This window comes from Triticum dicoccoides, chromosome 1B (genome assembly GCF_002162155.2).
Source record: "Triticum dicoccoides isolate Atlit2015 ecotype Zavitan chromosome 1B, WEW_v2.0, whole genome shotgun sequence".
Lineage (NCBI taxonomy): Eukaryota > Viridiplantae > Streptophyta > Magnoliopsida > Poales > Poaceae > Triticum > Triticum dicoccoides.
This window is the reverse complement of record NC_041381.1, coordinates 509,777,224-509,796,296: the sequence shown is the minus strand read 5'-3', so window position 1 is coordinate 509,796,296 and position 19,073 is coordinate 509,777,224. Positions and strand designations below refer to the sequence as shown.

At 46.5% G+C, this 19,073-nt stretch overlaps 1 long non-coding RNA gene across 1 annotated transcript; it reads left to right on the top strand.

Annotated features, from left to right (window-relative positions):
* The first annotated feature begins 9,866 nt into the window (after window positions 1-9,866).
* Window positions 9,867-14,372, top strand: LOC119345361. The gene is made up of 5 exons (XR_005167008.1): window positions 9,867-10,071; window positions 10,175-10,231; window positions 11,261-11,378; window positions 12,455-12,554; window positions 13,545-14,372. It is a non-coding gene; the product is annotated as an uncharacterized LOC119345361 (long non-coding RNA).
* The last annotated feature ends 4,701 nt before the right edge of the window (window positions 14,373-19,073 follow it).

Below are 19,073 nucleotides of genomic sequence, written 5' to 3'. Positions count from 1 at the left end.
ACCCCGTCGTCGTCGCCGCGCGCGCCGCCCCTTCCCCGACCCCGTCGCCGTCACCGCGCGCGCCGCCCCTTCCCCAACCCCGTCGCCGTCGCCCCGACCACACGCCGCCGCCTTCGGTTCGGCCGCCGGCGCCCTTTCCTCTTATTTTTTTGTGCATTTAATGTATATGTTCTCTGTGTATATATGTATATGTTCTCTGTGTATATATGTTCATATATGCAAAAGTTAGATTTTAGAAAAACTTTATATATGCAAAAATTTATACATATATGTAAGTATATATGTATGTATAGATGTATGTATGTGGATACATGAGGGGGGTCGATATACCCCCTCTCCGATAGCATTTTTGTGCATTTTAGGTTAGTGTATATATATGTTGATGTATATATGCAAAAGATAGATTTTTAGAAAAAAATACTATTTTTTTGTTGATGATATGATGATGTTTTTTTTTCATATATGCATTTTTTCATATATATATTATTTTTTTAAGTTGTTAGTAGATATCGATTTTAGGTTAGTGCATTTTAGGTTAGTGTAGAGGAGAAATTTAAAGTAAAATAAGGAAAAGGAAGAAAAGAGGAAGAAGGAAGAAGGAAGAAAGAAGAAGAAAAAGAATGAGAGGAAAAAGGAAAATAAGAAGATGAAGAAGAGGAGAGGAAGAAGAGGAGAAATAAATAAGAAGAGGAAAAAAGAAGAAAAAGAAGAGGAGAAGAAGAAAGGAATAGAGGAGAAGAAGAAAAAATAGAAAACTTCTTCTCCTCTATTCCTTTCTTCTTCTCCTCTTTTTTTTCTTCTTCTTCCTTCTTCCTTCTTCCTCTTTTCTTTCTTTCCTTAATTATTTTCCTTTCTCGTCGTTGTCGATATAACCCCCTCGAGATAACTTCGACATGAGGGGCGGTCGATATAAATACCCTCCCCTCGGCCCTCTCGCTCGACCAAAACTCTCGAGGACACCCAAACCCTAGAGAGAAAACGATGTTGGTCTCCTACCCCCTCCCGCCGCGCCCCTACCCGACAAATTAACTCTCTCGAAGCGTTGTTGTGTCGAGGCGACCCCAAACCCTAGAGAAGCAGCGTCGAGGCCACTAACTTGATTCCTTATTGTGATTAGTTGGCTAGTTCTACGTTTGCCACTAGTTCCATCTGTACCATATATAAACATGTTGTAAATATTTGCAGAAACTGTGGAGCACTGCCGAGACGAAGAAGCAGAAGCGATATTGAGGGACATAATCTCAAATGGAAGGGATGAAGTTGGGTCATTTCTCCTCGACACCGTTGTTGGTCAGTTGGAAGAACGGGGTGAAGAAGAGGGCTATGTTCATGATGGCTTCGGCCCATTAATGCCAGTACAAGAACATGACTATGTTCATGATGGCTCCGGTGACACAATGGAGGAACAAGAAGGAGACCGTGCTGACTGCTCCGGTGACCGAACCGAGCCCGACCAGGTATATATATATTAATTAAGCCCGTGCTGACTAGTTAATTGATGCTTCCTTGTTTTGGTATATGTACACATATTAATTACTCTCGTCTTTCTTCCTTATAATTTCTAGCCCTCCGGATCGAGCACAACTTCGGTAAGGAGACGAGGCCCGAAGAAAAAGTTGAGCTCGGATGAAAAGTTTGAGATCATAGAAATCGCGCCCGACGGCGAACCAATTGAACCCATCCGGACAAGGAAGGCATTTTCTTCTCAGTGCGGGGTTCTTGTTAGGGAGAAGATCCCGATCAGCATCCAGCAATGGTATAAGCCTAAGGAGGAAGACCCTGAGGTGTCTTATGTCAATGATACGCAGAAAGAATATCTTTGGACTGAGCTGAAGGCAAATTTCACCCTACCGCCAGAGGAGGATCCGGAGAACCCAGTTAAAAAGGAATTAATCAAGTCTTGTGCCCTTAAGAAGATGGCAACCCTAATGAGGAGGTGGAGGAAAGAGCTGAACCAGTTTGTCAAAAATAAATAGATACCAGAATTCATCGGCAAATATGAGAAGATCAAAGATCACTGGCCCGCATTTGTGGCCCACAAGACATCGAAAAAGAGTAAGAAGATGTCAGAGACAAACAAGAAAAATGCTGCGAAGAAGACGCTTCACCATCGCACGGGTTCAGGTGGCTACCTGCAAGCCCGCCTAAGTGGTCCAAGGCTGAGAATGATCTGCTTGAAAAAGGGATCGAACCAGAGACAATGAGATGGCCAGACCGTTGCCGGACTTGGTTCTTCGGGTCTGGCGGAACCTTGGACCCTGTAATAGGGTTTTTCCAGTGGACGGACGAGCAACTGGAAATACTAGTCAAGAACCTTCGACACTATATCGATGCAGCGCAGCGAGGGACGTTCCTTCCAAACAGGGAGAGGGACGAGCTCACAATGGCCCTTGCGAATCCTGAGCACCCTGGACGGACACGAGGCACGCCAGGCTCCATTCCGTGGAAGGTTGGTTTTTCGGACGCAGGGGGTTACAAAACCCACGAGAGGAGGAAGAAACTGGAGCAGGACCAACTGCAGGCGCTGCACGAAAGGGTAATGGGGCTAGAGGATCGAGAAGAGGAACGAGAAGCAGCAGATCGCAGCAAACGACCTGCCGAAGCTTCCCCCGAAGCTACCCCACCATCTCAGCCGAGAAGCAGCGTGGCTTCCACCGAGCTGCTTCAGTCGGAGCATGTCTTGACGGTTCCTGCCAGCTATCTCGTGGATGGTATCACAAAGTCTCAAAATTGCCACATGATGGCGCGATGGATGACTTTCAAGGTCAAGGCGGCTGTTGGCCAAGTTTATCCTAGTGGACCCGGCACAACTTATCACTGCCAGCCGATTCCAAAAGGATATGCTAAGGTGATGGTGGATGAAATAACGGAGGGATTTGAGGACCTCGTGCTTGACCACCCTACCGGTGAAAGGGAGACTAGGCTGGGTTCTGCTCTGAAGACTCCATGCCTATGGAAGAAGGAGCTCATCAACCTTTTGAACTGGAAGCCTCCGCCTCCTCCTCCTGCTCTGGCGAGTCAGGGCACTCCGCCTCCTCCACCGCCTCCTCCTCCGGCGAGTGACAATCAGGGCACGCGTGGCGGCACTTCGCCTCCTTCTTCGGCGCATGGCGGCACTCCACCTCCTTCTCCGCCTGCGCCGGCGCTCCCGAGCAGCAAGCAGCATCCTCCTTCTCCGCCTCGCCAGCAAGGGCGGAAGAGACCTGCCGCCGCCCCGGCTGCTCCGGCGCGTCGTACTCCTTCTCCTCTGCCTCGTAAGCAAGCACGAAAGAAGACAGACGCCGCAGCCGCTCCGTCTGCTCCGGCGTCTAGCAGCACAACCAGAGGCGGGAGGCAATAAAATACGGTCCATCATCTCTCAAGCCTCTAGAGAAGTTACCGTACGAGAGGTCCGAGGAGGAAAACGATACGATTGTGCGGACCCACGTGAAGGAGTTCTTTGAAGGGGTGAAAGCAAAGAGACATCCACCTCCGGAGGAGAAGGTAGATCCGGTGAAAGCAAAGCGCACTCTTGACGCCCTGAGGAAACCACCAAAGTCTCCACCGAGAACCAACTATGAGCGCATTACTGAACAAACATATCTCCAAGCCCAGCGGTCGGGAACTACTGTCAGTGCTAAAAGGTCAAAAGAACGAGCAAATGGGAAAAAATTGCCCAACTCGGCGAACAAGCACAACAATCGTGCCCCCCGCTCAATGTGTCTAATGCTCCGGGGATGGTGGCCGGTTATGGCAATCTTGACGATTACCTGCCTGACGATGCACTTCCTGATTTCTTGGAGGTGGACGAACACAGATACGAGTACGGGAAGCCTCTCGTCAAAGATGAAAAATCTCTGACAATAATGATGCGAAGATTCCATAATTGGTACATAGAAACCTGCAGAGAGTCTGAGGGTAAGAATGCTTTGTATCTGCATATTAAAGAGGAGCACGATCTCGTTGCAAATGATCTGTTGACTGTTCCATTTGAGGAGTTCTTCGAGTTCTTCAATCAAAAGGCCCTCGATAAATTAATGGTCTTTTGCTACTGCCTGTAAGTACTATTTCTGTCATTAAGTCTCTATATATAGCTTGGCTCTTTCATTGCATGTATTTATAATTAATTATCCTCAATATATTATGCAGATTGAAGATCGTCGAGTGCAAAAAACAAGAAATTTATGATATTGGGTTCATTAACACAAATATCATAGATGTATTTCTGGTTGAAAAGAACGTCAAAGAGGCAGAGGACAACTTGCTACAATCGTTGATCAAAAATCAAAACAAAGATACCATACTCTTTCCTTACAACGACCCGTGAGTGTTACTGTCGTGTGCATATTCGGTTTCCCTTATTACTCAAGCGAGCTTATAGTAATGTAATTGATGAGTTATGCATGCGTGCGCATGTACCACTATATTCTTCTGGAGATTAAGCTTGAGCGTGGACTAGTAACCGTCTTAGACTCGAGACGGAAAGATCCCAAATCCTATGCGGACATCACTGAAATGCTCAGCAAGTAAGTTCAATCGATCATTATCGCACCATATCGGCAACTTTTTGTTCATTTCCTGATATCTCAAGTAATAATAATAATTTTCTTTGTCTTGCAGGGTTTGGAAACAGTTCACCGCAGAAGCTCCGGGACTGCCGAAGGAGCTGACATATAAATGGCCGAAAGTAAGTACTACTGGCTAGCTAGTTGCGCGCATCTCCCGTTGATTCTATAGCTATACTTTCATCAATGCCATTTATAATGCTTCATTATTAGTTTGATTGACCTCTATTTCTCGTAAAGTGCTTGTGGCAGGAGGAAGGGAATGATTTCTGTGGATACTACGTGTGCGAGTTCATCCACACCGCGACTTTGAAAAACAAGCAGGGCTACTCTCAAAGACAATATGAAGTGCGTAAGCAATAATATTCACAATTTCATTTTATTACACCATCATTTTTGTTGAGTTTCATTCATATATATGTATTAATTAACTCCCTTCTTCAAATTAGACGTGGCAGATGCGGAATGAACTCCTAGAACCAGATCGCATGAAAGCAATTCAAGAGGAATTGACGGGATTCTTTCTTGACCACGTCATCAATAAAGCCGGAGAATACCATGTGGAAATTGATTTCAAATGCTAGGGGTTTGTAATTAAGAGATCTTATACATATTGTACATGTATGTAGCCAGTAGCGTCGGATACATGATACGAAAACTTGTTGTTCGACCAATCTCTCGGAGAAGGAGAGATCGATCGATCACTTCTCTCGGTATGCATGACGAACTTCTGTACTGAATGGTTCTCTCGATCACTTATGTATATATAGTACGTAGCGTCGACCAAGCACGAACATAAGAGAGGACACTTCTCTCTATTAATTAGCTAGCTAACACAATATATGAAACACCTAAATTAACCCCCCAAAACCCCCAACCTCCCCTCCTTTCAAAAAAAAACAAAAACCCCAGCCACTGGAATGTTGACGCGTGGACGCCTTTTGGTCCCGGTTGGAGCCACCAACCGGGACCAAAGGCCCCCTGACTGGGCTCGGCGCACAGGGCCACGTGGAGGCACATTGGTCCCGGTTCTGGTTTGAACCGGGACTAATGGGTGGAGGTATTAGTAATGGCCCATTAGTCCCGGTTCATGAACCGGGACTAAAGGCCCTTACGAATCGGGACTATTAGGTGTTTTTCTACTAGTGTTAGTGCCGGTTCTGTAACCGGCACTAAAGGGTGGGGAGTAAAGGTACCATCCTTTAATCCCGGTTTCAACACGAACCGCCACTAAAGGGGCACCACGTGGCATGAGCCCGCACTAGGGGCTGGGGGACCTTTATTTTATTTTATTGATTTTTTTGAAAAAAATTGATTTTTGTCTGATTTTCAAATTTCTGAATTATTTTACGATTTAATCTCTAATCACCCCTCATCATTCCAAATCGTCTAACTTCTCGGCGGGTCACCTATCCTCTCACTACCCCCTAGTTTCCAAGTCTGCACTTGTTGTTTACCTGACAATAGTAAGCTGTTAATGCTATTAACACTCAGGAGTTTAGCTTGAGCATGAAGTCACATGTTTAACCGTTTGAATTTGAAACTATTGTTCTAAATAATAATAATTATTTAGTAACACTAATATTTCTTGAATAAGTAGTTTGACCATAGTTTGACCAGATTTGACCATAGTTTGACCACAACTCAAAAAAACTAAAATAATTATTTATTAACACTAATATTTCTTGAATAAGTAGTTTGACCACAATTTGACCATAGTTTGACCACAGTTTGACCAAATTTAACAAAAAGTCAAAAAAACCAGAAATTTGAGCATATCTTTTTTTCCTTTAAGAATTTGAGGATTCTAAAAATTTGCAAATAGGCCTACGACCGTCGAAATCGGATGCGGATTTTCACGCTGATTTTTTTATATATTATGCGTTTTTTTCGACATCGTATGCAAAACATATGGCCGTTTTACTTTTTCATAATACTTTTTTGCAAAACATGTCCAAATTTAAGTTTTTTTAATTTTCCTAACTAGTAGATGTAGTAACATAACTACATCTTGAAGGGTTTTAGTTTTTGAAGTTTTTATCATTTTCTTTTGTTTTTTACAAAACTAAAATGGCGATACACCGGGGGGGGGGTAGAGTTTGAAAATTGCCCTTTAGTCCCGGTTTGTGTCTCCAACCGGGACTAAAGGTTATACCCAATATTTTAAATAGCACGCTATTTCGCCGTTATAACGCGGTTATAGCATATTTGGAAGGGAGACGTTACGTTTGAGCAAAATCGGACGCTACGGTGCTAATTGCGTAATTAGCGTGCTACACACGCTATAACGTTGTAACGTCGTAACGTTACAACGTGCAGACCATGCAAAACTGAAATAAGCACAGCCCAGCAGGCCAAAACCAACCCACGACCACTAGCTTTCTCACTCCTTTTATCAGATTCTCCCACGAGACCTAACCGGCTAACCCTAGTTCTCACTTCTCATCCCTTTCTCACTCCTTTTTATGTGCTGGATTTGGCCCTTATGCATATATTGCTTGCTCCTATGAAAAAATTAGTTGCTTAAATACTTTATTTCTAGGTATATTTGATTTTTTTTGCAAACGCTATTTTGAAATATAGCACGCTATTAGCGTGCTATAACTTGTGTAGCATTTAGAGAAGGTCCTCGCTATATTTTGTAGCGCGCTATTTAAAATATTGGTTATACCCCTTTAGTCCCGGGACTATAGGTTGGCCCTTTAGTGCCGGTTTGTGTCACAAACCGAGACTAAAGGGGCTCGTGTGGCCCCGGCCTGACGCTAGCATGCCACCATCCCTTTAGTACCGGTTTGTGACACAAACCGGGACTATAGGTCACAAATGAGACGGCACTAATGCATAGTCGTTCGAACCGGCAGTAATGGTCACATTAGTGTTCGTTCGTTTACAAACCGGGACTAAAGGGCTGAACATTAGGCCCGTTTTCTACTAGTGATGCTTGCCTTCGGTGGTGACGCTCACAGCTCTGGTTTGCGACGGTCGCAACTTCGGTGGTGACCGTCGCCGGTCGCAGCACACGTCGACGAGCTTGCAGTAAACCTCACCTCGGTTACTCAATGTAGCAAATATGTTTGCTGGTTGTAGCAAATGGGTGTGCCGATTCCAGCAAAGAAAATAATCTCGCTGGTGCCGTCCACCTGATTTTGTCGTTGATGGTGAATTTCTATGGTTCAAGCAAAACTTGATGTCAGATGTAGCAATTTGGGTCACTGGATGCAGCTCCGGCGGCTGGTCCCCGCACATAGTCCCATCGACTTGTATCATTTTCGCCGCCGGTTCCAGCACACCAGATAGCCGGTTCCAACAATTTTCGCTGCCGGTTCCAGCACGGGGCATTGTTGGTTCCAGCACGGCGCCCTTGCTTCTAGCGAAAAACCTCCGATCGCCCCAGAACGGCGAACTTCTGGTTCCAGCTTTCCTATGCACTGGTTCCAGCACCGCTCGCTGCCGGTGCTGGAACCAGCCAGTGGAGGAGCAACAACCGCAGGGAAGAGAGCTGCAACCGGTAAGGGGAGATGCTGGAACCTGCGGTTGATGGAGCTGCAACTAGCAGGCCAGAGCTACATCCGTTTGGGCGAAAGCTGGAACCGGCTAGTGTCATAGCTGCAAACAGCGAGTGGTGGAGCTCGAACGCGCTGGGTGTCCTCCCCCAGCTAGCTGACGGCAGCCATGGCGACGAGAGCGCCCCGGCTGCGCACTCCTCCCTACACAGGCGACTCGTGTGTCGCGCCCGAGAGGCGAGCCGACGTGGGATCGATCTAATGGTAGCGTGGAAGAAAGCAAAAGGCAAAATAGAACGGGGATCGAGTAGATAAGGAAGAAGACAGGGTCGTAAGTGGTGCGTGGGCCCTCACAGCCACGCGTATTGGTAGTAGCGGTGCGTGCGATTTCAGTGTAAAGTTGTGTGTGGTTTTTTTTCTTAATAAAGGGTAATACCAATGCCATTAATTTATTCTTCCTTATAAACCTTTTTTAGTTTAGCTTAGTTTATTTTCTTCTACAAGGGTAATACAAATGGCACTAATTAACTCCTTTTGTAAGAAATTTATTATTTACAAAAATTACATTATCATATGTTTATTCTTGCATATTTAAAAAAGCGCAATTTGTGTATATTGTGTGTAATTGTTTTATTTTTGCACATTTTTTGTTTATTTTTTTAAAGGGTAGTACTTATGTCACAAATTCATTCTTTCTTAAAAAACTTCATTTTTTTAGTATATTAGTGTTGGGAATGAGAAGGCCAAAGAAAGTATTTTTTTTATTTTTTATTTTTTACCCACAGTTGCAGAATATTATTTTCGGTTTATGTGTGTTTGTTTAATTTAGGGTTAATTCCCTCCCATGATTCATTTTTTCTTACCAAGAAATTTGCAGTTCTTTATTTTTCCTCTGTTCAAATTGTCATATGCAAAGTGAACTAGTATGTTGAATTAAGTCAAATTCATACGTAGTGTGGGATTCAGGTACACATAAAAATTACGGAGCTCTTGCTGATCTACACATGAAAGAAGTACCAGCCCTATGCATGAATTTCAATGTCCATTGCACACGATGTGCTATAGTTGGGCCTTGAAGTCAAAAAGAAGTGAGCAGCTAGTACGACCGATCGAGTAGGAAGTAGGCGGACATGCGAGCAAATCGACTAAATGCAATTTGTAGTGAATCGACTGACTCTAAAAGAAAAATCAGTCAACTTACCATGTGCTACAGTCGGCCCCCCTTTTTTGCAAATTGAACATATGAATCAAGCTATGCAACCCGCCGTTCTAGCGCCATCGCTCCGACGCTAGCGTCCTTTTAATCGCCGTGGTAAACATCCGATCGCTCGTTTTCCTATACGCCGCGTGATCAAGCTAGAGCTGCTGACCCATGGGCCAGGCTTGCGCGCGGGCCAGCATTGCAGCGGGACGGGGTGTGCGTGCATGCGTTTCTTACAGCGGGCTGGCAGTGCGTCGTTCGTAGGTTCGCAGCGGTCATGGGTTGGCAGGGCGGTTTTCGCGGGCCGGCGGATCGTTCTTTACCTCCCTCGTTTGTACCCAGCGGCGGCGCCTCGGCTTCAGCCGCGCCTGGCCCCATCTGTCGGTCTTCTGGGTGCGTGGCGTTCTGGTCTCCGTTGTTTACGTGGGCGGCTCGCTTCGGCCCGCTGGGTAAAAGAGGTTATTCGTCCTCTGCGTGCTGCTACGCGGGCTGGCTTGACCTTGTCACGCTGCAGGTGGCCCCTTTCTGTCCTTGGTCCCAAGCGTCGGGCGAGTTGGGTTTCTCTCTAGGTTTCTCTAGGAGTTACAACGGCTGTTTGGGTCCGGATGCGTGGTCTCTTTCTGCTCGTCTCTCCCTCTGTGCCTCCCGTCTCATCCCACTTCCCCGGTTCCCCCGCCTGCATCTCCTCGCCTTGCCCTCATCCGCTCGCCCGCCATTGTTGCTCCTCATCGCTCGCCGTTGTCGGTCCTCGTCTGCTCATCACGCCCTCCTCCGCTTGTTTCCGTCATGGCTCCTCGCGCTGCTGTTGTTCCGTTTGGGTAGGGTGAGTTCTTGTTTTATTTGGTTGATTTCCCACTGCTTCCGTCGTAGGTTGATCTTTGCTGACTTGTTCTTGCTTGTCCCCTCTCCTTTCTTCTTGTTTGCAGGGCTGCTGCGTCTGGTTTGCTCTCCGCTTGTGCGTCTGCTTAGTCCTTCTTTGTGAGGTGAGGTTTTGCCTGCTCCCCTGCTTATGAGCTGCTCGATGAAATGCGTGACTAGGTTTTTGCCGGGCTGGGACCGTTTCTTTATTTTCTGTGGCATGAATGAGTGTTAGATCTGCTGTGTAGTGCTTTTAGGAGGTGATTTTACAAATGTGTGGTCGTTCTAGGAGGTGATTTTACATATGTTTCTCTGCTTTGGTTGCTGCGGTTCCTAGGTTTAGGCATTGACTGGGTTAGTTTAGGACTACTTTGCTTGTCTCTTGTTTCGGTCTAGGTTTGTATGGCCATGGGCTCTGGCACAGGTGAATTCAATTTATGTTTGTTCCTAAGTTGTCTACCCTTTAATGCTCATGTGCATCTGATTAAATGCCTCTGTTTGTTTGACTGGAGCTTGTTCTTATTCATTAATTTTTTGTCTGCTCTTCCTACACATGTAGCTGCTGTGGTTGTCATCCTTCTTTGCCTTCCTTCCTGTTTGTTTGGTCTAGGGCCTGCAATGTTTGGATATATTAGATTCAATCAAAAAAGCTTTGTTTGTGTTCCTGTCAGTTTTAGACGTGCAAGTAGCTCGATAATTTTTTTTTCTTTTTTTTTCAGTACATACATACAGTTACACCATAGGCTCATCAATTTGCTCTGATTAAATTAGCAAACCTGAAGCATATAAGGATTCACGTGACTGAAAGTTCACTCTCTTTCAGGAGAAAGACTTTTAGTTAATACCAGTCGAATTTGGTCAGGCTAATAATCATATCCTTTCGTAGTCATCAGGTTTGCTACACTCAGTCATAATAAAATATTCTATTTTTTCTTTTTCACAGTGGCATTGCAATGGATATTGTTTGTTTACTAGCAGAGTAGCAGTGTGCTTAGTGTGCTGCGGTTGTCATCCTTCTTTGCCTTCTTTCTACCTGTTTGTTTGGTCTAGGGCCTGCTATGTTTAAATATATTACGAAAACTTACACTGTCCAAGGCGAGTCCATGGGTTAATACGGGTTTACTTACGTTTGCTTGCTTTTCCATGTGCTGTAGGTCCTCCTTTCCGACGTCTGGCTGCCCGATCAACTGATCTCCTCGCTCCCGGTTCGTGGAAGGCCTGCTGCAGTTTGGTTCACCTGACGCCCCACGCCTTGTCTTTCATCTTGCCAAGGTTCCATCTTCTTCCCTGCCCTTTCCTTTGTTGTGATCCTTTAAAAGTTACTCTCCTGCTTGGTTCTAACTATGTATGTTACGTGCATTGTGTCGTTTTGTGTCTTTCTTTACTATTACTTGTTGATGATTGTTCCTTATGGCTAATTTTACTGATCGCTCTCGAACGTTCTTTTCTGCATGTGATTCTATCGTTGCTTCCCATGCTCAGGTTGCCTGTTGTGGTACATTTTGTTGTGCCTATTCTAGAGGTTGTGGTAGCCTACTATGAGCTTCCTCCTCTTAGCTATCTGTGTGAGGTCGATGAGAATGGCGACGTCCTTGCTGGGTTAGAGGTTCAAATTCCTGGGCATGGTGTTTTGGTGATGGCATAGAGTTTTTTTTGGTGTCCTGCGTGTCTGGGTTGTGCGGAAGCGTACGAGCAGGTTGCTCGTGAGGCAATTAGGTTTTTGCAGGGATTGTATGGCTTTGTGGTTAGGGATTACAACCATGAATCCGTTGTTGTCTATAGGAATTGTGGAAACAGTGCGAGTGTTGTTGCTGCATCGGTTGTTCGCTATGCAGCTTATTTGGAGAGGGTTCTCGCTTCCACACGCTCGTCCACCACAGACCCATCTATTAGTGTCTCTCGTGCCCATCCACATCCGCCTCCTAAGCTAGCATTGCTGTATTTAAGGCTTGTAGCGTCTGTGTGCTGTATTTAGTCAGTGTGGGTTGTTGTTCTTATTCGACTGTTCTATTTATTTGATGATGATATTGTATTCCATGTTCCTGAGTTCAGTTTGTAAATTTGTTTTGCTGTCACACCTTATTATCTTGCCCATGGCATTGTTTTTTATGGTTCCTAAGCTATGCTTCTCTTTTTTAGTTTCCATGAGAGCAATTCCAATGTGTTGTGCCTGTTTGTTTTGTCTTCAGTTGCAGCATTGTGATGTCTGTTTTTCCGTGCCCTTAGTTGCTTTGCTTGCGGTATGCCTCCGCGCCGTCCTATTCCTGCACGATCTTCTGGTCCTTTGGGGCGTGCTTCCATTTCGGGTCGTGCTTTCCCCTCACTGCAATATCACTCATCATCCTCAGATCGAAGACCTGGCGAATGGATGATATCGACATTGGTGTGGTCTGTGACGAGGGATCCCCAGGTTCAACATTGTCAAGGACAAGAACACCTGTACCCAAGGTTATGTTCTAAACCTCTTTTGTGGTCACTTCATTCTAGAGATAGGCTTGAGCGAATTACTGTGCCCGATTGAAATTGTCAGCTATCGAGATGGTTTCAAGACACTGATTGGTTTCTACCGTATGCACACAAAACGTCTCCCCTTTTACAATTACCACTTCTATAGGATACATGGAGTTCATTATCCCTAAGTAATTTTCTCCTAAAAAATTTAGATTTCAGAATATGCCACTTTAATACCTGTTATGCGACCTCTGTTACACATAATTTGGACCTAGAGATGTCAGGTTTCACAATGTGCCAGTTTAATGTCTGTTGTTCGGCCTCTGTTACACATGATTGAGCTTTTTCCCTTGTGTCTTCGATTTTGCTTTCACAGGTTCTTAGTGCTAAAAGCATTATTGTTCTACATTTTAGCTATACTTGTCATGCCACTCTTTTTTCCCTTAGTCTATAGCTAAAGCGTTACTGAGAATGTTTGGCTGAATTTTGACTTTGTAGCACTTATTCCATGTGAGGCACATAGCATATTTATGTCATCCGGAAATAATAGTGTCATCTCAACTTCTATAGAAGAATCAAGCAGACGTGGCTACTGGTTTATGATGTCACCATAAATAATAGTGACATTTGTTCTGTGTCCTGATTGTACTGAGTTGCTATCGATTTATTAGTTGTAGAGACAAAATAAATTTGAAAGGGTGAATTTTTTCCAATCCATGATGTGCTTCCAACTCTGAAGACTAGAGAAAATATAATTCTCTTTGACCTCTCTTTTAAGAAATGTTTGGAACATTTCTTCCATATTCAGATGGAATACATATACTCAGTGACATACTTTTGAATTCATATAGACAATTCATCATTGAAAATAGAGTGCACTATATTTTGCGTTATATATGCATTTAGAATACATCTTTACTATTTTATCAATCATTCTTACTGGTTTCTAATCATGATATTTGGCATACCATTACTTTTCCTCTACAGGAAGATGACTACCTGATAGTAATTCCTTATGCCCACATATTTGACCTTATGCTAAAAGCTTTAAAGTTGCCCCCTGCAAGTTACTATCACAAGATATGTCTGGGCGGCAAGAATCGTGTGATGGTTACTTTCAATTCTTCCTCGCAATTGGTTGATGGTTTGCTTGTTCCGACCTCAATATCGGGTGCAATTTTAGATGGCTATGAAGATGCAGAAGACAGTGCTGCTATCGCAGCTATTAGGTACATGGAAAATGCATATGGCAGAGAAATGAGAGATTACCACTACACCCATGTCAAGAGGCTAGAAAATCAAGTCAAGCATCTGGTCAGATGGTTAGTAGTAGCGAATAAGACAATCAAGAAGATACGCAAAGGGTGGTACTACGCCGTCAGATATATGAGTTCATATTCTACTCAAATACAAAACACAACGACTGCTTGACACTTGAGTGGATAGGATAACACCAAAGGGGTTATGAAAGCAGCACTTGCAAGCATTGAAAAACTAACACGGAGGCTGCGCTATATTGGTACGAAGTTTGAACAGCGCCTGGAGACTACAAGAGATAGCTTTTGGTAAACTTCGGTCGATATGCGCTCACCAGGATGCTCCTAAGGTTACTAGAACAGCTACCTTTTGTTTCATATCAAGAAACTTGGTCTATTTGTCATTTTGGAGCACTCTAAGTAAGATATGTATAGCCTGTAGCCTTCCATTGCTGCCTCTTTGGTTAAAAGCAGCGTATCAACTTTATATTCTGCTTAGACTGTTGTGTGGTGCACTTCTGAACTAATATATGCTTTTGCCTTCAAGTGCACGTCCAAAGGCCTCTGCATAATTGTCTATCAGTATCACTTGTTTGCTGCATACTGTATCATGGTTGTGCTATGCAGCAGCAATACTTTAAAACAATCTTCCTTTGTCTACTGCATGTTCTCTGCTCAGTGCAACTATGCAAGCTCTACCTTTTGAAATTCTTAGTGTGAGGATGCCTTATCAATAATATTAGCTTGATGTATGCCAACTAAAAAGGCTCTTATACATGTTTCAATTTGTATCTACATATTTCAATGCACACTCCTCCAATACCTGGCTTGCGCTTGGCCTTTGCGCCATGGGCACAACGGGTCATCTAGTGTTAAGCAAAGACGTAACCATGCGGATACCTCCTGGCATGAAGCCCCGGTAGATTGCTTAATCAAAAGGGACATGCTCTAACTGGCAAGTTGTGGTGCATGTAGCTACGCGGTGGTCGCTGATTGCAAAACTATTTTTTATTTCTAAAAGGGGATACCCGCAACTCTGCTCATCGTAATGTACACAACCATTTTACTAAATCACAATTCAAAGCAAATAACTATTAGATAAGATGGGTAATAAGATCACAACTGATCGGTGATGAGGTTACATGATTCAAACCCATAATCTATTATTGGCACGCCAACCAAAGTAGTTGAATAATTTTGTCGCGACCGTCTCCAGATGGTTGTACCCAAATGACATATGCTCTTGATCATCCACATGTTGCACTAATGGCCACATACGGATTGATGTCGTAGTCTTAAATATAACCTATAGATTTTCTTGTACAAATGATCTATTAAAAATGCAATCATTTCAACAATTCCAAATTGCCCATGGAAGAGCACAAACTCTCACTCGGATGTGTCCCTTGAGTTTTGGGTGGATACCACCCAACCGGTTTCCAAACAAATTCAATATACTTGTTGGTGGTAACAGATTACATCAGAAAAAGATTGCAAACTGGCAAGACAGAAAAAGATGATGAATTGTTTCCTCTTGATCACAAAAGTAAGATTTTTGCTACACTGTCAATTTCATTTTGCCATTTAGTAAAAAGGACCCCCTCTGCAAAACCTACATGAACACTTTAATCTTAACCAGGACTTTGGTTTTAAAATATGATGTCTATGAAAAATAGGCTCATAACTAATGAGGTTCGCATAAGACTAGACAGTGAAGACACTATTGCTATTCAACCTCCATCAAAATACGTCTGGCATATTTGATAAATTGATACCAATCTCCGTACTAAATGGTGTCACACTGTTCATTTATTCTCAATTAAAATCCCTAGAAAATTGTATATTCAAGGGGGTTGCCTTGAGCACTGAGGCCAACAAGGCCTCTTTTTTCTGCACAATATTACATAGGATAGTAACTACTTGTGAAAACTTGACAATCATTACACGTATAGTGCAAAGGAAGAACCGGAGTAGTTTTATTCTCAATGACAAAATGAATACATACTTCTAATTATGTGAAGGAATACCCTTTGCTTAAGTGTCATCAACGAAGATCATTCATACTATTGCAGACTTCTAATTATGTGAAGGAATACCCGAGTTTCCCTCGCTCACCGCAAGTGGCTGGAGAGGAAAGAAGTGGTGAGGTCTCAGCCACACCTCAAAGCCTTGTTTCCCATCTCGCAGGCTCTTTGCTCTTTCCACCTGATGTTTGTCCAGGCAAGATTCAGAGAAACCCTAGTAACGACAACATGTTACCTATCGTGGGAAAGAAGAAAATGGGTACACAGGAAATTGGTGCAAACTGTTGAGTATATTGATTATTAGAAAATACGAGATAGACTAGGATTTGTTCTGACTTGTCTTGTTGTCGGGGAGAACTGATCCCCGAACACCTATGGGGCCGGCGGACCGGGCCCCTTTCGGTTCGGCGGGGGGCGAAGGTCGCATGAAGAGCAGATCGAGGCGAGGCACACGAGCAGTTTACCCAGCTTCGGAGCTCTCCGGAGAGATAACACTCCTACTGCTGCTTGTCTGGTTGTATTATCTGGTGTTCTTGCTCTCGAGCGAGAGAGTGTGATGTTTTCTGGGCTACGAATGAATCGAAGCAAACTGTTCGAGGCTCCGAACCCTCTCTACGTTGCGCATGAGCCTCCTTTTATACGCTAAAGGGGTCACCGACAGGTGGCAACGCAGAGGAGGGTAAAAACCTAAAAAGCGAGGTAGTTGATACAGTTGCTTGTACAGTACACCCTACCTAACCCTCTCTACGTTGCGCATGGGCCTCCTTTTATACGCTAAAGGGGTCACCGACAGGTGGCAACGCAGAGGAGGGTAAAAACGTAAAAAGCGAGGTAGTTGATACAGTTGCTTGTACAGTACACCCTACCTAACCCTGACGGCAGGGGACAAGGGCATTAAATGCCCGTCTGAGTCGCTCGAACAGTGCAGAAAAGGACCGTTAGGGGCGCCACCGTTCGCCACGATGGCGATCTTGTCAGCTTCGCATGCCACTGCGCACCGCTGGCTGCACAGCCTCCCGCCGCGCGCGCCCGGAGAGCCCCCCAGAGCGACACGTTGGTGGATGCGCTGGAGCGTGGGCGCAGAGTGGCCGCCTGCCGCGGCAAGCGCCTTGCCGCTGTTGTTATCTTGCCGGGTCCAGAAGCTCGTCGCTCACTGGGCCTCGGGGTACCTTATTTAGTCTTCCCGGCAAGCTCCTCTTGCCGGGGCCTTGTTGCCTTGCCGGAGCGCGTGGCGCGTCGCGGCAAGTTCCTTGGAGCGCCTTGGTTGGCCTTCCCGGCAAGCTCCTCTTGCCGGGGTCTTGTCTCCTTAGCTTAAATACTTTGTTCTTGGATGGCTCCAAGGGAACCTTGGGGGATCTTGGCGATCGCCCGGCAAGCCTTTGCCGCGGGGTGCTGCAACTGCCCGTGCACAAGTTCGGGGTACTAGGGTACCCCTATTCTAGTACACCGACAGGAGCCCCCGGGCCTGGGCCAGACACGGTGCCGAGCGCTGTTGGGCCAGGCCCAAGACAGGGCACGGGCACACGCGGGCTGGGCCACGCCAAATCTTGTTCCGTATCCACCGCGCTCTCCCATAACGGCACGCGTTGAATGCGGCATCGTGGGAGAGATCGTGGGTGGTTGTTTATTTGGAAGGCCGAAACGTCCGCCCCGTCCCTCTTTATAAGCAGAGGAAACAGAGGCAGTTCGTTCCCCCTCGCTGGTTGCTGCTACTCTTTCTTCACAAACTCCGCCGCTCCCCCCTTCTTCTCGTGGCCGAGAGAGCAGCGCTCCGCCCCCCCATTGCCACCAGCATCACCACGCCGTCGACCTTCCCCACCACCTCCGCCATGGCCCCGAAAGCCGACAAGGGAAAGGGTGTGAAGTCGGCCGAGGCGCAGCGGCTCGCGGCGCTGCAGAAGGAGCGGGCGATCTTCACCCCCCAGCTCGGCATGCAGGAGCTGAGGGAGTACTTCTACCTCTTTTGGGCGACGGAGACGCATGCGCATCCGCGCACGAGGGTACTCCCGGCCGCTGCCTCGGAGTCGGCTCCAAATGGGTACCCGTTCTTCCCGCTATTCTTCTATTGCGGGCTCTGCCCGCCCTTCTCGGAGTTCTTCTGTGATATTATGAACACATATGGCTTCCGCCTCCTTGACTTCACCCCCAATGCTGTCCTGACCATGGCAGTTTTCGCACACTTGTGCGAAAACTTTGTCGGAGTCCACCCTAGTGTTGCCCTTTTCCGCCACTTCTTCATACCTCGGATAGAGAGAGGAGAGCCGCTTGCCGGAGGGATTGCCTGGGTCTCGAGAGTCGGCAAGAAAGAGGCGTACTTGGAGGGTGAGCTTCACAGCAAGTGGGAGGAGTGGAGAGCGGAGTGGTGTTGCATCGTCGAGGAGGATCCGCAGCCCTTCACCGCCGTGCGCCAAACTCCAATAGTGCGCGGCAATGACTGGAGCAACGCGGCCCCAGAAGACGAGAGGCTGAAGATCGCCATCACTAGGATTCTTCGCCTCAGGCTTGCCGGGCTCACCGTAGGTGCTGTCGGGGCAGATTTCCTCCGCCGCCGCATTGCCCCCATGCAGGAGAGGGGGAGGCCCGCCTGGGAATTCAAGAATTCGGCGGACATCATGAGGCTGCGGCCGGGCCTCAACTACAACTTCACCTTCTTGGAGTTGGACGCAATGCTATTGGAATTATTCAAACGCGACCCCCAGCACCCATTCACATTGCCGAGGGGCGTAGTTCCTTTGTGCAATAACTCTTCGCTTGACCGGATCCGCGCCATGATGCCGTTGTGCGATTCACACGACATCGTCCCAACTTGGCAAGAGCCTGCGGATGACGTTGTGCGAGCGTTCTTCGACACCTTGGAGGAAGTGCCGGTCCGCGCCGACGAGCAGAAGAGCCTCACCCGTGACACCACCGACGAGGAGCTGCAGCTTATCGCTACTAGGGCGGAAGAGGCTGCGGCCGCAGCTGCTGCGGGTGTGTTTGGGTTTACTGTGGAGGAGGCGGAGGCTGCAGAGGCGGCAAACCTTGGCGAACGTGCGGAGTTCATGGGCGAGGAGGAGCCTGCCGGTTTCGAAGCCGAGTCGAGCGAGGCCGGCGAGGAGGAGGCTGAGCCTTCAGAGAGCTTGCCGCAGGCGGAGCCCCCGGCCCCGCCAAGGAGGCGCCTTCGTAGGGCCGGGGACGCAGCGGGGCGGTAGCCGGCTCCACAGCCACCGAGCTGCGCGACGCGCTCTACCGCGGCA